Source organism: Rhinichthys klamathensis, unplaced genomic scaffold (assembly GCF_029890125.1).
Source record: "Rhinichthys klamathensis goyatoka isolate OS25496 unplaced genomic scaffold, OSU_Roscu_1.1 h1tg000446l_1, whole genome shotgun sequence".
Lineage (NCBI taxonomy): Eukaryota > Metazoa > Chordata > Actinopteri > Cypriniformes > Leuciscidae > Rhinichthys > Rhinichthys klamathensis.
In genome coordinates this window covers 652,801-673,360 of record NW_026606941.1, presented here as the reverse complement: position 1 = coordinate 673,360, position 20,560 = coordinate 652,801, and positions in this window count along the sequence as shown.

Below are 20,560 nucleotides of genomic sequence, written 5' to 3'. Positions count from 1 at the left end.
ACCTTTCCTGCGGTTCCAGCATTCACACAATGTCAGATCACAAATCAAAAACCCTATTACTATATCTCATCCATAAAGGGAAGTCTCCAGCTTCTGTTCGACACAGAAAAATGTTTTTAAAAAAACAAAACAAATTAAAATAATTATTTTCACTTGTGCTAGGTATTAAGCACTATATTTTTGTTGCATAATATCGCAATCAATGACAGGCTTAGTTTGTTGAAACATGTTCTGCAACTTGATATGTATTGCTTTATAAAAACAATTGCTAGTAATATTGTTATGCATTTATACAAATACAAAGCACTTACTGGTTTCAACTGTCAGTTTAGTTCCGGAGCCAAAATAGACTTTCAAGTCTCCACTAGTCACACACCAATTGTGTCTTTAGCAAAAACTCCCTCCACTCTCAAAAATATAATCTTTATCAATACTGTGTGAAATGCACCCAACAGTTCATGAATTTTCTAATATCTATGATCTTTCTCTTTTATTGGAAACGTCATAATAAATCCATGGCAAACGACCCGGTCAATAATTTTGATTTTACAAATAAATGAATCTAATGAGTTGGTATGTAACAAAAGGCCAGCATGGATCACGTTTTCACCTGTTTTCAATTTATCCCTCTATAGAAGGGAATATATCCATGTGCTGCATAAAAAAAGAGTGAGGAATATGAGAAAACTCATAGCACGTGACTAAACGAAATTCCAACATATATGTTTGCAACTTCAAGAAACAAATACTTGCCTGGTTCAACAATGAGTTTTGTTCCGCCACCAAATATAAGCTTATAACTTCCAGTATTCACACAGAGATACAACCTATACCAAATACCCCGTGCACTATCTCTGATCGCAGATAACTGATGTTCGCATAGTCGTGTTTAATAACTAAAGATGCAATTAGAGAATAGTGATTCCTCTTACATGCATTTTCTGTTGTGCAGTATTACAATTTTATAGATATTTGGTACAGGTATATTAAAAACAACAGGCAGCGATGGTAAAGATTTAACTTTTACAGATGATCCATCTACTATAAACTGAAGCTGAATAAATTAATCCAGTGAGCTGGATTTTCATTTGGAAAAAATATAGTTTTTTTTTTTCACTTTGATAGTTGGTCATGAACAAAGTTTGGTTTGATTTAGTAACACAAATGTAGAGCCTTTGAAATCAAACTGCTGGAAATATCAATATAAATAATCCTTATTGGGAGCCAATTGGATATTTTAGCAAAGCTTTTTTACATTGCAATATTGTCTAAAGGTGTGATGAGACTGGGTGTGTTTGTGTATTTATATTTAAGATTTATACATACCTGAATTTATTATTAGTTTTGTTCCTTTTCCAAAAATAACCTTCCATGTTCCCCCACTACTAGACACACACTGCTTTGTGCGCTAACAAATACATGACAACTGTCATGGCATAACATAAAGCGAAGATACACAAATATAAATAATTGACAATAACTCCTAATTAATTACTTTTATGCAATTTCTTTAAGTGCATCTAGCATTTATCTTTGCATCTTGTCTCATGTGTCCTTAAATATACTATTTGGTTGCATGACTTTTCACAATGAACAAAATAATGGTGTATATTTCTGATATTAATTTTCTACTTTTGTGTTGACTCTGATTAAAATAAAGCTAATGCACAGTAATTTCCTTGTTTCTTTTTTGTTTTTGTTTTACATTTTTAGTGCAAATGGAAAAACATCCTAAATGTAATATGTACAATATGTGTTACGGTATTACTCAGTTAACTGTAAAGTTGTGCCTGACCCAATGATCCACCTATCATACTGAACTACCACACACAACTAAACCAAGAGAACAATATACACCTGACAACTACAAATGCAATTTAAATGTCAAAGATCTAATGAGATGAGAAAAAAAACATTATGGCTTTAGCTTGCCTGTAGCAACACATCACTAAATCAAATAATACAATGTGAACCTAGTGTTCTGATGTAAATTACTTAAATACTTGCCTGATTCAACTATGAGCTTTGTTCCACGGCCAAAAAACAACTTGTTTGTATTTGTATCCACACAGCACTAAAGCCTGTATCAAATACTCAATGTACTAACCTGCCACTGCAGAAAAATAAAAGAAAGTCTAAGAAAATATTTGACACATTACAGTGTTGTGTAATATTACACCCGTTGTGCCATTTCAAACTCATTTCATAATTGGTGAAGCTTGATGACAATAGATTAAATTGATATAAAACGCACTATAGAAATAAAGACTTGCCTTTTTCCATGGACAATCATTTGTCTTTTAAAATTTAGTTTTTCTCTTTTTAAACTATTTGATGTTCTTGTTACATCACACGCTCTGATCCAACTACAGCCTCCAGACATCAGTAGCCCAAAGCAAAGAGTTTAAAATGACCAATAGAATCCAATAGAAGAAGAAAAAGTCCAAATGGGAAACTTTTCTGAAGTCTCTTAAAATGTTCATTTGCAAACCTCATTGTGATTCCATCACTGGATATTTTAACCAGTTATATTCAGTGCAAAATGATTTATTGCAAAAGTGCAAAACAAAAATGTAAGTTTAAGTCCTAGCACGTGATAATGGCCTTGGTAAACCTAGTCATTTATTCAAAATCTAATAGTGCAACACATTTAATTTGTTTTTCTTAATTAGTTTCTATAACTGACATACTTTTACATCTCTTACTTACTTGATTCAATGATGAGATTAGTCCCTTGACCAAAAATCAGCTTATTACCAGCACCAACATTCACACAGTAGACGTCCCCACTACAATAACCATTTCTACTGTACAATAAATGATAGAAACTAAACCAATGCACAACCTTTGTTTTTAGAATTTAAAATGAAGAATTTGACTATGCATCTTTGTTTGTCATTTAGTAAGAACGTTGTTCAGGAATTGAACTATTGGAAGGATTAATGTAATTCATACAGTTTAGTTTTTAGTTTTAATTGTCAAACATGATATAGTATCATATGCCTGTTACTTACTGGTTTGAATTAGCAGCTTTGTTCCGTTCCCAAAAATGATTTTGTCTGCAGTATTAGTCACACAAAGAGACACTCCATACCAAATACTGCCAAACACTAACTTCTACTGTTCCCTCAACTATGTTGAACTATTTTTCAGTTTTAATTATTTATATACACTTTTTATAAAATATATACTATTATTTTTTTGTTGTAATTTATTTTTACAGCATTTTTTTTTGTATGCATGTAATGAATTTATTTACCTTTTGTTTTCAAAGCATATCGTTTAATCTACATGTAACATTTAAGTCTTTAATAACTGGGAATGTTTAAAGTGAATATAAAAAAGATTTTTTACAGAATTAAAATATCATAAGATGCATTCTCAATCAACGTGCTTTCCAGCGGACTCAACAACCTCCTTAGAGCAATTTCTCTTGGAGTTTCTCTCAGCAACACTCCAGTTTGTGAATCACTTTTTATATAGTTTGAACCTTCAACATTTGGATTACTAGCAGATACTAGACCAATGCTACCACCAAACTCACAACTTTCTCAAGAGTTAATGCACACAAATTTTTTTTTATAAAACATACAACTCTGAAGATGTTGCAATTATTGAATTTATCAGACATGTAAACTTACTTGCATGGATGGAAAGTTTGGATCCTTTAGCAAAGATTATCTTTCCAAGGCTGCCAGTATTCACACAAAGCTACACATCCATACATAAACCTATGCATGAGACGCAATCTCTAAAAGCCACAAGCTGCCTATCAAAAGAGATTTCATTGCACATTTATCCTTTTAAACGTATTGCTTAGATTTGTTTGTTAAAAAAATGACATGTTCTGTTACATATAGGATGTTTTAACTCTTAAAAAAGCCCAGCATTGCCATCAAGACTGCTGTACTTGTTGGATAAATTAAGTACACAAAAGCTGCTAATGTTTATGTTAAAAAAATGTCTGTGTTTTGAAGAAGAGTGTCAAAAGTAAATGTTGTATTTAACTAAACTACTTTTTGTAAACGGCTTATTTAGTATTTAAAAGTCACACCTAACAAACATTTCTTTTAAGATTAGAGAGAGCAGAACTTACTTGATTCCACAATTAGTTTCATGCCACTTGCAAATAGAAGCTTGTCATTCCCTCTAGTCACACAAAGTTATACACCATAACACAAACCCACCAAACAGCACATTTTGAAGATTGATTATTTTCAAATTAATGTCAACAATAAAAAAATATATATTTTCTTAAGTGAGCAATGCATGACGTTTAATTGAGGTTTCATGTGCACTGAAATTGGATTTAGCTCAAAGAAAAGTAACTGAATACTAAAGTCTTTCAAATTTAACAGCTATGTGGTTGGATGTTTTCATATAAATGCAACATGATTTTATGGTCATTCAAATATACTAAGAATTTATTTTTACAATTACAGATTGCTATTAGACGCAAAACACTAAATGAGACCTGCAACCAAAGTTCGTTTTCAATCTTACACATTTGAATTCAGTGACCTATCAAATTATTGGTCACATTATGTTATTGGTAAGATTTGTTGCAGTATTTATTCATCTTTGTTAATTTAACTGTTCATTGTTAGTTCATGTTAACTAATGATAACAAATGAAACCTTTTGTAAAGTGTTACCGAATAAATTGTTAAACAAATAAATACAACTTACTTGATTTCACAGTGAGCTTGGTACCCTGGGCAAATATGACCTGGTTAACCCCTATTGCATTCTCACAGAGCTACACTGCTTAACAAAAACACCTCGACACAATGGGCATCACTTTATCTCATTTAAGGACTGAGAATGTGTTATATTTCATGTTACGTTTTCAGAAATATTTTCTAATAATTTCCCTCTGATTGTTGCCATTCAAACTATTTTTCTAAAATAAACACAAACATTCATCATGTACTACATTAGTCAAACACTGAATTGGGGTCTAATATACCATCAAATGCAGACAGAATGCAGATTTTACTTTAGCTTTTTTTTTAATATAGTTTCAGAGGAGAGCTAACTGGTTTGTAAATGAGTAGAGTAGTGACCGGTTTTTATAACTATTATTAATGGAGAAGTGCTCAGCATAAATGTCACTTTCTTGCATTACAGAAGACTTAAAAGCCATAAAGAATGATAAATCTCACCTGATTCCACTATAAGTTTTGTACCGGTGCCAAAGATTATCTTATTGATTCCCTGCTCATTCACACAACACTACACACCATGTCAAATATCCTTCAGTGCCAACATCCTCAACTGAGCAATATTTCTATATGCAAACTAAGATGGAAAAAATATATATACATTTCATTTATAATCTTTGAATTATCACAAGTTATGATATGAAAATGTTGCACTCATTCCATTTCCCTTTAATTAAAGAATAATAAATATAATATTAAAAAACTAATAATAATTTCAAGCCATACTTTTCATGCTATAAAAGCAACAACAAAAGCTATTAAAAGTAATACTCACTGGACTGCACAATTAAATTTGTTCCAGATCCCATAAAGAGCTTGTAGCCTGAACCAGACGACCACAGTGTTGCATTCCCATACATAAAACCTCTTCCTACAATATAGAGATAAAAAAATATAGATTTAAACGGGATATCTTCACATCGTCATTTACCAAACTCTCAATGACACTATCTTAAAATACTCAATATATATTTTGACATTCTTTCCCTATAAATTTAAACATTATCAAAAGCATGCCTAAAAATTTAAATATTTTCAATTATTTTGAAATTTAAAAAATTTAATTATTGTTTTTACATTAGAGAATTGAAGGATTTTTACTATTTGTCTCAAATTTGGCCTGAGATACATTATAATGAAGCCAGAGTCTTTAGTAGCTATAGACAATCACTGACATCTTTGAGAATATATCAGTGATTGTGATGCAACAGCCATAATGCATTTAAACAGAATATTTTACTGTGGTGCGGTGAAACAAACTGAATAAATGCATTCAATTTTGTGGCAGTTTGAATCCTTACCTTAGTGTCACTACTCCCAATTTCCATCAGATCCTGGGATATTTCTGCACTTCCTGTGTAAGGAAGTGTTTTGAATGTGAACATGAGTTTAGCTGCAGAATAAAAATAACACATACCTAACATAACACATTAGACTAGGTGAAGAAACCATTCAAATGAGGAATACATAGTAACTCACCTCTTCATATAGACATCAGTGTTCTACTGGCCTAGTTTTACCTTGACACATGGCCTTTTTGTTGCTCATTCCTGTCAACCTACAGAAGCAGTGTCTAAAATAGGCTAATAACATTGGGCTTTTCTTTACTCGTTTTTGTTTTGTCAACGCATGTTAAAACTGAATGTTTACGAGCTCTAAAGTAACGAATCTGCTGTAAACAAAACACTTTTGAATGCCTCCTTGCATTAAATGGAGCATCAAGTAAAAGCACGATGCTATTGATGTCACTTTAGAAATGTCAAATGTGTTATTTACACACGGCCGATATTCATTTTATTCAGCGAGTCCTCTTATAGCGGGGTAAAGCCGGATTGAAATCGGGACATGAGCCAGGCCGGACACTAACCATTATCCCCTTAAACAAACAGCTCGAGTGTTCACATACATGCAAAAAAGGTGGAATATGCGGAATCATTTATGGTACCAATTAAGCTCATGCGGCCACTAGGGGTCACTATAGTCTGCCTGTTTAGACAACCAGCCTGACGGCATGCAAAATCCCACTATAGGCCACAAGAGGGCAGTACACCTTTTATTTCATGGTCTCTGTTCGTAGCAAGCTCACTATTTCAATAAAAATGTGTGAGTGAAAACATCTTACTTATTAATTATACTTAATAAATAAAATTAAGTGATTTGTAAATACAAAAGAACAAATATCTGCTTTGAAGAGACTAGTAACTTACACTATCGATCAAAAGTTTTAGATTACGATCTGTTTATGTTTTTAAAAGAAATCTCTTCTGCATTTATTTGATCCAAAAAAACAGTATAGTAGTATAACAGTAAAAAAAAAAAACAGAGATATTGTGAAATATATTTACAATTAAAAATTACTGTTTTCTATTTGAATATTTTTAAAATGCAATTTATTCGTGACGCAAAGCTGAATTTTCAGCATTACTCCAGTCTTCAGTGTCACATGATCCTTCAGAAATCATTCCAATATGCTGAGTTGGTCTATTATCTATTATTATTTGTACTTATTAGTAAAAAAAAAATCATTTTTGATGAATGGAAAGTTCAGAAGGACAGCATTTGTCTGAAATAGAAAGTTTTTGTAACAATTATACACTCTACCGCTTAAAAGTTTGGGGTAAGTAAGATTTTTAAAAAAAGAAATTAATACTTTTAATCAGCAAGGATGTATTAAAATGATCTAAAGTGACAGTAAAGACATTTATGACGTTAAAAAGCTTTCTATTTCAGATTCATGCTTTGAACTTTCTATTCAAAGAATCTTGAAAAGAAAATATACACAACTGTTTTTAACATTGATAATAATAATAAATAATAATAACTCAACATATTAGAATGATTTCAGAAGGATCATATGACACTGAAGACTGGATTAATTAAAAATGCCCCCAGAAGCTGTAGATGCAAGACTTATTTTACAGCTGTTTTTCGCTTTATATCACAGAGGCACTGAGGGGAAAAAACTTAGCAACAAAACACAGTAATTCTTGGAACCCGAAGCGAGCAGTAGATCTTTATCCAAAAGTGTGGTTAGCGTCTGCCTAGAGCAGCAATGTGCTGTTGAAACTGTGGTTTAGACATTCTCGCTTGAAACTTTTTTCATGAAGGCATTTTATTATGATTAAACAAAACAGAAATCATATTACATGAAAAAAGCCTCAGTAATTAAGTCAAATAATAATCAATAACACAATTATACAATGTAAGAGTCTTGAACTCTGTGATACCACTATGTAAAAAAAAAATATATATATATATCTTGTTGATTTAAAAAGCATAAAAATTCTTACTTGCACTTGTCTGCAAAAAAAATCTAAAAACACACAACAATAAAGCAATATGCACATCACACCACTGAATTCAGAAATGATTATAATGTTTTAAAAAAATAGGACAATATAGGTTGTATCTATGTTTTGTATATTTTAACTACATTACTAACATTTTGTATTTTTCATTCCATTTAACATTAACAGACAGAGATATAGATAAATATGGTCACTCACTATAATCGCATTTGTTTGTTGCCAGGGTCTGATCAAGCGTCAGTTAAGAAATTCTATTTGCTGAATTGAACTATTAAAATAGAAATGCCTTTACAGTCATCAATACATTGACTGCAACACATTTAGCCAGCAGAATTCTCAGACCTGTCACAAGAAGGGTCACGGACTTCATTTTTGGGTCATCTGAGAAAAAGAAAAAGAAAATTTAAACACAAATTGAATTATCCCTTGATGTTTAATTTACTTATATAGCATTATCTAGATAACTAATGCAAGATATACTGTATGTGTAGCATATAATATACTGTATTTTATTACTAACCGCTGTTGAACACTGAGGCTGGAGTACTAGCAGCATTTGTTTTACAAGACTGTGAAGTCGGTTTATTAGGACTTCCTGCAGAATAAGAAATAAGTAGAAAACAAAGAATTCTTATATATATATATATATATATATATATATATATATATATATATATATATATATATATATATATATATATATATATATATATATATATAAATAACGTACAATACTTAAAATATTAAAATCACATAAAACAAAATGAAAATGAAAATGGAAAAAAAAATAAACTGTAATTATCAATTTAAGTACAAACCTGTCACAGGAGCATCATGAGTTTTGTTTGAGTCACTGAATTTTTCATCCACTTGGCATTTTTTGATTGTATCACCAGCGAATCCAGCATAATAATAGGTTTTGCTGGATTTGAACAGTTCTGCATTTTTGGTACTTAGACTCACAGGGCTTTTACTTCCCAGAATCAAATTCATAGTCTTTTCTTGAGGATAGAACCCGCCGGCCAAACAAATATCCTGTTCTTTGACATTCTTATCCTGTTCTTTGCCCTTCAAAGGGGACAGGATGGACAAAAAATCTGGAGAAGTTGGCGATACATCTAAGCAAAGGAAAAATAAGCAGTTTTCATCAATTTTTCAATTCTTTAGGAAGACCGTACTTTCTTTACATGTATAGTGTTTGCAAAACTATGCCAATATAGAAAAATTTCTTGCAGTCACTAGTTTTATGAACAAATATAATGACTTTATTACAAATGTTTTCTTCAGCGACGGGTTAACAAAGTGAACATACTGTGATCACAAGCTGAACGCTACGCAACCAACTAAGCAACTAACAGACATCGTTTCAACCTAATTGGTGGAGTTTTCCACTATTTTCTACAGCAAAATGTTTGGTGTAAAAGCATGCAATAGTTAAAAAGAAGAACTTACTTGGTAAGACAGTGAGGGTTATCGGCTTTCCGAATGTTAAAGTGTCAGTAGCTGAAAATGCACTGCTACCGTAACCCTTACAAAAACACTCCTGACCCTACATCTGCATTAGGACTGACAAACTGACCTAAATAAGCCCTATTTACAACAACTAACTAAGCAAAGTTCATTTATTCACAAAACCAGGTGCATGGGTTGGACAAATGCTTTATAATAATAATATTGAAGTGGATTTACTTACTTGGTTTGACCGTGAGACGGATGGGAGCTCCGAAAGTTAGAGGATCTGCACTTCATTCAGCCCTCTGACAATATCCTTTGGTAATGGAAAGTATCTTCATATCTTAAGAAATATAATATAGACTCATCTGAAATTGGATGTGAAATAGCCAGTTAAAAAGATCCAGTTTGATTTTCTTTCAAAAGACAATTCCATCTGCCGGTCCGTCCTCATGATAAACATGTCTGCTCCATTCAGATACAAACAGGTGACTGGAACAAACACCTTCAAAACAGAAAACAACAAGACTGTGAGAATCAAACCTGTGATCATTAAGTCTTTCAGTCAGATATTGGTTTAAAGCTATTAATACAATTTATAAACGTATGTTCTTTCCTAACAGTGCTATGAGATTTTGTACAGTCCCTAATGAAGAATGTATCACTGTGGTACTCCCGACACAATGAAAAACGTCAGTACAAAAACCTGACGCAATGTGCCCTATGTTGGGGGGTTGTCTTATACGGAAGAGAGATTGAAAGGATGTCTTCTGAAAAAGCTTCTCAATAGACATATTTGACTAAAACTATGTTAAAAATCCATTGCCATGTGATGAAACACCAAGCTTCAGTGGAAATCTACATGTCCAAGATGACAGAACAACCTCAGAAGAATCTTTCAGCGCAGTGGCAGCTATTTAAACTCTTTGAGGTTTTTGTATGAGACAAAGCAAGAATGCATCACTGTGGTACCCCAATCCACACTGACACAACTCGACACAAAAACCAACAGCCAGCCTCTGTGTGAAAGAGCAAACAATGACACATCAAACAGAATAACTTTTCACAAAATATGGAGAAATTGGTGCCTAAAACACTCGATGAAAAGTCTTCAGCAACTTTTAGTAAATAATTGGTCTTACCATTTGGGATCTTGTAACAATGTAAGAACAGTAAGTGAGGAATACTACAGATTCTATACTTTGTGGAGCTGTCTGTAATTACATAATACTTAATAATAGGCCTATATTATTTGTAACACAGGCATTATAATTCAATTCACGTTTATTTGTATATCACTTTTCACAATACACATTTCAAAGCAGCTTTACAGAAAGTGCACGAGTCCATATTACAGTTTTAGAGTGTTCTGTTATCAGAGGTAACTGTCTAAGTTAAGTATTTCAGAAATGTACATATACAAAAGTCACAGTTAGCTAAAAATGTATTAATTTAAACAATGTAATAATTTAATGCAGAAAAAAAATGAGCTCATTGAAGTAATTAATACTTGTTTGTTAACAAATGATTATGACATTTAGAAAACACATTTATAATGTGTTATTAGATTCATTTTAAATATTAATGTTTTTAGTTTACTGATTTATATTAAAACCATTATTCAAGAATAATTAAGGAATGGTTATTAAATAGTTTCCAAAACATTTTTTAAAAAATAATTATTGCAGACAGTGGCCTGGTGTAATAAATAGGCCTACATAATATACAATTCAAGGTATTGAATTCAATCCATTTCATCGTTATAGATAAATAAAAAAAAGATGGTGCCCTAAAATCTAGGAGAACAATATAATATAATAAAATACAATATAATATATAATATAATGTTTATAACTCAATGTGAATAAATCAGTTTAATGGCAATGGAACATACAGCTCTGATTCTTAGTGCACTGAATTTATATTTTGAAAATCATTTCTAATGTTTGTATAACATAACTTCCCCACGGCATTCCAAATTATACAAACATAACAATGATATTCAAAGAAATAGCAATAAGAACCAGAGCAGATGCTCACTTTGATTGTTGGCTCCTTGAGTTATGAACTGCTCTGAGACACATAGGTTGAGGATCCAAATGCAGTATTTATTTAAAGGATTATCCACAATCGTAATCCAAATCCAGGCAAGGGTCATAAACAAACAAACAATCCAAACAATCACAAGTAGGGAACACGAACAAAAGAGTAATCCACGGAACAGGCAAGAAATCCAAAAACCAAGAGACATGAAACCAGGGAGAATGCTCGGAATTGCAGTGTAACACTAAACAAGACTCCGCGGGGAATGACAGAAAAAAACATGATGGAGACTGAGGCGGAGCAGATCTGGCAGGCGTCCAGGGTGAAGGGTTAGTCCTGGGCTGAGCAGGCGACCAGGGGGGATCCGACAGCTCAGGGGGCCAGGGCGGATCCGAGGGTTCAGGGGGCCAAGGCGGATCCGAGGGTTCAGGGGGCCAAGGCGGACCCGAGGGTTCAGGGGGCCAAGGCGGACCCGAGGGTTCAGGGGGCCAAGGCGGACCCGAGGGTTCAGGGGGCCAAGGCGGACCCGAGGGTTCAGGGGGCCAAGGCGGACCCGTGGGTTCAGGGGGCCAAGGCGGACCCGAGGGTTCAGGGGACCAAGGCGGACCCGAGGGTTTAGGGGGCCAAGACGGATCCGAGGGTTCAGGCGGCCAAGGCGGATCCGACGGTTCAGGGGGCCAGGGCGGATCCGACGGTTCAGGGGGCCAGGGCGGACCCGAGGGTTCAGGGGGCCAGGGCGGACCCGAGGGTTCAGGGGGCCAAGGCGGACCCGAGGGTTCAGGGGGCCAAGGCGGATCCGAGGGTTCAGGGGGCCAAGGCGGATCCGAGGGTTCAGGGGGCCAAGGCGGATCCGAGGGTTCAGGGGGCCAAGGCGGATCCGAGGGTTCAGGGGGCCAGGGCGGATCCGACGGTTCAGGGGACCAGGGCGGATCCGACGGTTCAGGGGGCCAGGGCGGATCCGAGGGTTCAGGGCAGGGCGGATCCGACGGTTCAGGGGGCCAGGGCGGATCCGAGGGTTCAGGGGGCCAGGTCGGATCCGAGGGTTCAGGGGGCCAGGGCGGATCCGAGAGTTCAGGGGGCCAGGGCGGATCCGACGGTTCAGGGGGTCAGGGCGGATCCGAGGGTTCAGGGGGCCAGGGCGGATCCGAGGGTTCAGGGGGCCAGGGCGGATCCGACGGTTCAGGGGGCCAGGGCGGATCCGAGGGTTCAGGGGGCCAGGGCGGATCCGTGGGTTCAGGGGGCCAGGGCGGATTCGAGGGTTCAGGGGGCCAGGGCGGATCCGACAGTTCAGGGGGCCAAGGCGGATCCGAGGGTTCAGGGGGCCAGGGCGGAACCGAGGGTTCAGGGGGCCAGGGCGGATCCGAGGGTTCAGGGGGCCAGGGCGGATCCGAGGGTTCAGGGGGCTAGGGCGGATCCGACGCTTCAGGGGGCCAGAGTGGATCAGACGCTTCAGGGGCAGAGGCGGACACATACACAAACAAGAAGATGATCTTGTCCGGAGACACAGGTGTGGCGGGGACGAGACTCTGGAAGGGCGGCCATGACGGGACGAGACTCTGGAAGGGTAGCCATCTTGTCCGGAGACACAGGCGTGGTTGCGGCCATGATGGGACGAGACTCTACGGCTGCGTTCCAGTCCAAAATTGACATGCCCTTCACTCGCTAACTTCCCTCCGTCTCGTTCACTCGGATGTACGTCATTGCTTACGTTGCATGAGTGCCCACTACTTGCGGAAACTGCAATGGGCTGAACTGGAACGTCCTAAGCCCTTGATCACTTGGAATCAGCTATGGACTTGAATTATTATTTAAATTAGTTTCGCTTTAAGAATTTGTTTAAGGCAGCATCCAAATGTATATAGATGTGTTTGGGTTGTTTCAAATTTAAAAAGTCATAATTAATATATCATAGAGTTGTTTGTGGTGGTGGTGATTAGACGAGATATGCGGTGACGTCACAATCGTGTTACATTGTGGTATATGAAGCTGCCTGAAGTGTACATATGAATTAGACTCGCTCCCTCGGTCAAAATCGAGGGAACAAGGGTCTGTCCATATAAACTTCCCTCGTCCACTTCACAAAGTGGAACGCACTTCAAAATGGCAGCAAGGATTCCCCAGAGGGGAAGTGCTTAGGGAAGTTCGCAAGTGCATGTCTAAAAATGGACTGGAACGCAGCCTAGAAGGGCGGCCATGACGGGACGAGACTCTGGAAGGGCGGCCATCTGGTGGCTTTTAAGGGCACTCCAGTTGGTGACCGTTACACCTTGTTTCTAAAATAGGTAAATTCTCTACTCCTGTGCACATTTTGAAATCTATTTGAAGGTTAGTTCCCAGTCCTTCTATTGCTGTATCACCTCCAAAACTTAGCACTGTGTTGCAATCTGTGCAAAACTATGCAATTTAGCTAATTATTTTATAAATAAATAAATGTGAGGCAAGAAAATAGACTAATCATTTTTCTCCAACTATTTTTTTTTTTGGGGGGGAAGAGTATTCTTGTGCTAATTGAGTTCGTAACAATTGTTAAAATTCTGTATTGGTGCATATAGTAGGCTACAGAGTGCACTAGTCCGGTAAACGTGACTGCTACTGACCTGCACAGTTAGTAAGTAATATACAATTACGAATATTGTAGCTACATGATGTAGGCCTAGTAAATGTTTATTTACCTCAATAGCTAGTACAACACATGCATATGTAATATCAGAATGGCATTTAAAACTTAGCCTACAGTAAATGCTGATTCACACCAAGGACCATAACGACGAATATACGGTTTTAAAAGCAGAGTCCACAACATAAGTTAAGAAAGGCAAAGAGGAACGATATCTTTGGAATTACCTTTTTTTCAGCTTATGAACAATAAAAAAAAAAGCCAATCAGAATCCTTCCTGCTTTAAAGCAGCAAAGAACAAAACTGCAACACGGCTTATAATAACGATATATTGCGTTGGTGTGTGTGTGCACGCTCGTTATAGTAATCGTTCTTGTTGTGACCAAGCCTTAATGTACAAATTTTGTATGATAACTACAGTACCATTGTAATAATCTGTCATTTATGTTAACTTTTAGTTTATATTTTAGTTTAAATACAAAGACATTGATTCTGACTCTTGACTTCATCTTTAGAAGTAAATAATATTACGAATTGTGCAATTTGACAGTGTGTAGGCCTAAGTGATTTATGGTAGTGTTAAGAGCTGTCAGGCCATGGCTGAGGGTCTGGTCAAACTGAAACTAACAAAACAAGGTAGGAAACATGCATTTTGAAATCAAATGACAAGAGTTTTTGTAGGGGCTCCTCAAAGATTGAATCAACGTGCCCCCGAGTACACACTGAAATATTCTGTGGCAAAAACGGTTCAATGGAGTTTGCATTAAGGAGAGAAGATAACGCAGCTGGTGTATATGTGGTAAGCTGATCTTCAACCACTGTGGTTTCCTGTCAGGAAGTGGGTGAGGAGCTGAGAGGTGTTCTAAGAACAACCCGTCCCCTTCCATTTCTAGACAGCATCAACTTCACAACTCTTTCCTCTGTGATTTACACTAAACCCCATTTCCCTCTTCCAATTATAAAGTCAATTTTGCACCAACTCAGATTTATGATAAATTAGACAATGACAAAAATACATGGTAACATAATGAAGAGAGGTTCTATGTTTCTACATTAACTAAAGCATTAGCGATCAAAGAAAAATATGTTAAATATTTTTACAGGATTTAGTAATGGTTTCATATTAATTTCTGCATTTTAAGTCACTGTAGTGTAAATCAACATTAATGTATTAAACAAATTAAATAATTTATTTATAAATGAACATTAACTAAATAATGCTGAAAAAATAGATGAACATTGTCATGGAATCTAATGCATTAAATACTATTCAAGCGTATAGTAGTGTTACCAATTATATCACAGTCCATTTAATTAACCATTTTCCCCGAAACAATTTCCTGAAATATTTATCCCATTAAGATGTATAGAATAGAAAAATAATAATTCTGAATACACACAGTTCACCATCTAGGCCTAAGTATTAATGTGTACACTAGTATGAAAACTATAGAGCTGCTCAAGATAAATTGAAAATCAAATTTGAATGTTCGCTGTGGTCATGCTTGTCAAAGGTTTAACAGACACAGATTAGACATAGCCAAATCATTGTAATTTATCTTTTATCTTTAAGTGTAACTTTGCCAATTTTCAACCAGCTTTGTATTGTTACAATCGCTGTAGCATGTGCATTTTAAATGTTTTCTTGTTCTATGTGTTACCTGGACTAAGGAATTCACATTTATTTGTCAGCAAAAGTCTTTTTTATACTTCCACATTTTTGTATCCTCACCCACCGACAGTCGGATCGACAGAGGGTTTGTTAACAGAACAGTTATTGTAAGCCCTTTCACACCAAGAACGAGAACTACTCGGTTACTCACGTAACCTCAGTTACCTGAGTTAGGGAACAAGTATTGCGTAGCTATACGCAGTGGGGAAACTCCTTTTCCTCGATTTACTGAAGCCTTTATGTAAAGCGCATTTGCAGCTGCACAGCTAGAACATGAGCGTCTGGCTCGCTCATAGGCTGCGCTGCGGCAACTGCACATCCAATGGCGCCAAGGGGGCGTGACCTCAGTCTATAATAGTCCCCGAATTCGCCATTATAGCAGGTTAAACGACTGAAGCGACAACTTGCCATGTTACTATAGTGCGGCTGGCTACGCAATACTTGTTCCCTAACTCAGGGAACTGAGGTTACGTGAGTAACCGAGAAGTTCCCTTTCGAACAATCACTTCGTATTGTGTAGCTATACGCAGTGGGGACGCCATGCAAAACGCCGCACTGAGTAACTGGCTGCCACTGCAACTCAGGCCCCTGAGCATACAGAACAAGCCATAACCGCATAATTATGTATAAATAGACAAGACACCGTCAGGTCTAAAATAGTACATTTCAGTTAGAAATAACCCAACATTATTTTATTGGTTATTAGTAGGGTTATTAGTATATGAACATATAACCAGTCAAGTGGGTTTATATATGAAATTATAACCGGCCAAAGCGGGTTTTATATATGTATGCAATATAACCGGCAAAGCGGGTTTTATATATGTCATATAACCGGCCAAAAGCGGGTTTTATATATATGTAAATATAACCGGCAACAGCGGGTTTATGCATGAAATACAAACGGCCAGCAGCGGGTTTTGTATATATATATGTGAATGTGATAGTGCACAGTAATATATGACAAGACCGGCCACCGACGGGTCTTAATCATACCGAAGGCACCTTCGCCTGCAGGGAAGGCCCTTCCCTATTATAGAAACTCATAAATGTGGAAGGCGAGAACCAGCCGGCCGCATCACATATATCACTAATGGGAATGGCAGATGACCAAGCCCATGACGAGGCCATACCTCTGGTCGTATGGCCTTGATACCTATAGGGCAAACTTCACCCACTATGGTATAAGCCATAGAAATAGCATCCACTATCCATCTAGACAGTCTTTGCTTAGTGACTGGATCCCCCTTGGATCTACCACCAAAGCAGACAAAAAGCTGCTCTGATTGTCTAAAAGACACAGAACGCTCCCGATAGATTCTCAGCGCTCTGACAGGGCAGAGAAGATTAACCTCTCCATCCTCTGCAGAAGGAGGGAGGGCTGATAATGTCACCACCTGTGCTCTGAACAGTGTTGAGAGCACTTTAGGAACGTAACCATGTCTGGGCTTGAGGATGACTCTGGAGTCATCTGGACCCAACTCCAAACATGCAGGGCTCACAGAGAGCGCCTGCAGATTTCCCACTCGCTTGATAGATGCCAACGCCATAAGGAGAGCGGTCTTCAGCGAGAGGGTTTTTAGATCAACCGATTGGAGCGGTTCGAAAGGCAGACCTTTCAGAGCCCCCAGGACCGTGGAGAGGTCCCAAGGCGGCACAGACGGAGGTCTGGAGGGGTTCATTCTCCTCGCACCTTCCAGGAATCTTACGACCAAGTCGTTTCTTCCCAGTGACTGGCCAGCCGTAAGAACATGATGTGCTGCTATGGCTGCCACAAACACTTTGAGCGAGGACGGGGAGCGACCCGCGTCCAGCAGCTCCTGTAAGAATGAGAGAACCACAGATATCTCACATGACTCTGGGTCAGCCTGATTTTTCAAGCACCAGCTGAAAAACCTGACCATTTTGAAGCATACAGGCCCCGAGTCGACGGGGCCCTGGCTTCAGATATAGTGCTTAAAACCTTCTCAGGAAGATCCTTGGGTACCTGTTGAGGGGCCAAACATGGAGGGCCCATAAATCGGGTCTCGGATGCCACAATGTCCCGTTCGCCTGTGTGAGGAGGTCTTTCCTCAGTGGGACAGGCCATGGGATTGTGTCCGATAACTGAACCAGTTCCGGGAACCACGGTCTGGTTTTCCAGAGAGGGGCCACCAGAAGGACTGGGCACCCGGTCTCTCTGACCCGTTTGATGACTTGTGGAATCATCGAGACGGGGGGGAAAGGCATAAAGGGGACGGTTGGGCCAGACATGGGCCAGCGCGTCCCTGTTCTTCGAGAAGAACAATTTGCAGTGGGTGTTGATTCTCGAGGCGAAAATCCCCCCCTCGTGGTGCCAGTTCTGAGCCCGCCAGGGAACCAGGGTTCTTAAACAACCGTGATTCACCATAACGCGCAAGCTGCCTGACTGCCATGCATGAGTTGGCACACGGCGTTTCAGCCAATGCTGCATCGGGCGCATGCGCAGTAATCCCATGCGGAGTACTGGCGATTCTGCTGCCATGAGACCAAGCAGTTTCTGAAATTTCTCCAGTGGCGCGCGCTCTGGTGTGAGTCGTGCTGTCATAGCTCTCGAGTCTAAAACTGTGCCCAGAAAGATCACGCTCTGGCTGGGGGTTAGTTGGCTTTTTGAAACATTGATTGTGAAACCCAGCCATTTTAGACGGCCGGGAATCAAATCCCTGTGAGCTAATAGCTCGATTCTCGACTGTGCCAGCACCAGCCAGTAGTCGAGATAATTTAAACACACGCACTCCCTGATGTCTCAGAGGAGAAAGCGCTGCATCCACACACTTCATGAATGTACGGGGTGCCAACGATAGACCGGACGGCAGAACGGTGTATTAATAAGCCTGGCCCTCGAAGGCGAATCTCAAGAATGGCCTGTGACGAGGATTTATTTGAATGTAAGAGTAAGCATCTTTCAGATCCATTGTGACAAACCAATCCCCCGGGCGCACTTGCGCAAGGATATGTTTGATAGTTAACATTTTGAACGGCCGTCTCATGAAAGCTTTGTTCAAATGTCTCAAATCTAGAATGGGTCTGAGACCGCCGTCTTTTTTTCCGGGATCAGAAAATAGCGGCTGTAAAAACTCATATGTTTTAGCACGGGGGGGACTAATTCTATCGCCCCTTTTGCTAATAGATTCTGTACTTCGGTGCGAAGCACGTGACCCACGTTGCTTCTCACCGAAGTCTCGAGAACCGCCTCGCTTTATAGTGTTTATGACCCAACTCGACACATCGGAGATAGCTAGCCAGGCTAGAACCCGTGTGGCTAGGGCTTGACACACTGATTGGGGCTGGTCACCTAACGTAGGGGGACCGGATACCCTTATATTGTGATTTGTGCACACATTGAGTATTGGACTGACTGTACAAGCATTTGCGTGTGGGGAAGTCAGTGTTACAACGGGGGAGGGGCCGCCTGATGAATGGGGACCGTGAACCCATGTGTTGTGCTTGTGAAACTGATAGCTAACATTTTGAACGGCCGTCTCATGAGAGCTTTGTTCAAATGTCTCAGATCTAGAGTGGGTCTGAGGCCGCCGTCATTTTTCAGAATTAGAAAATAGTGGCCGTAAAAAACTGTATGTTTTAGCACAGGGGGGACTAATTCTATCGCCCCTTTGGCTAATTAATTATGTATATCGATGCGAAGCATGTGACCCACGTTGCTTCTCACCTAAGTCTCGAGAACCGCATGAAACTTTGGGGGTCTGTGAGCGAATTGGAGCGAGTAGCCTTGCTTTATAGTGTTTATAACCCAACTCGACACATTAGCGATAGTTTGCCAGGCTATAACCCGTGTGGCGCTGATCTCCCTCGAACAGGACCGAAGATGACAGAGCTGGAGAGAGTGAAGCACGCGGGGACATGGCCGGCGTGCGTTCACAAACGTCCGTGCTCTCTGGATGCCGTTGGCTGCGGTGCTTCTTCCTCGGCTGTAAGTAGGGCCAGAGAAGGAAGCGCGGGTGACGCGGGGGAGATAGCTAGCCGAGTTCGCAGCACGGAGATAGACATGCACCCGCAGGCCGCACATCCACCGACAGAGAGTGCATTCTCTGCGTGGTAGAGTCCCAGGCATGAAATGCAGCTCGCGTGTTCGTCGGCCTCGCTTAACACGAGGCATATGGAACAACGCTGGTACAGATATAAACACATAATAAACAGATATTGAAAAGGATTTCGCCGGATAGCCACAGGAGAGACGGCGTCAGGAGAAACACGGTTGAGATGTGTAGTCTGCTGAACTGTAGCTCGCTCAGGCTGAAGGCTTGTTCGACGGCGAAGGCTCAATAAATGGTCAGAGACGTGAAGTTTGTCGCTGAAGGAGTAAAATCTGCTATAATGGCGAATTCGGGGACTATTATAGACTGAGGTCACGCCCCCTTGGTGGGCTCTGACGTGTATGAAGCCCGCGCCATTGGATGTGCAGTTGCCGCAGCGCAGCCTATGAGCAAGCCAGACGCTCATGTTCTAGCTGTGCAGCTGCAAATGCGCTTTACATAAAGGCTTCAGTAAATCGAGGAAAAGGAGTTTCCCCACTGCGTATAGCTACGCAATACGAAGTGACCGTTCGAAAGGGAACTATAAAGATCAGTATATAACATCCACACCAGGGGACAATATTGTTCTGATTATTCTAAGCGCATGCTTGTCTGTCACTTTAAATGCTCCAGCTCGTTACAGCAGGATGGATTCTGATTGGCTGTCAATGTTTTTATCGTTCATCAGCTGGA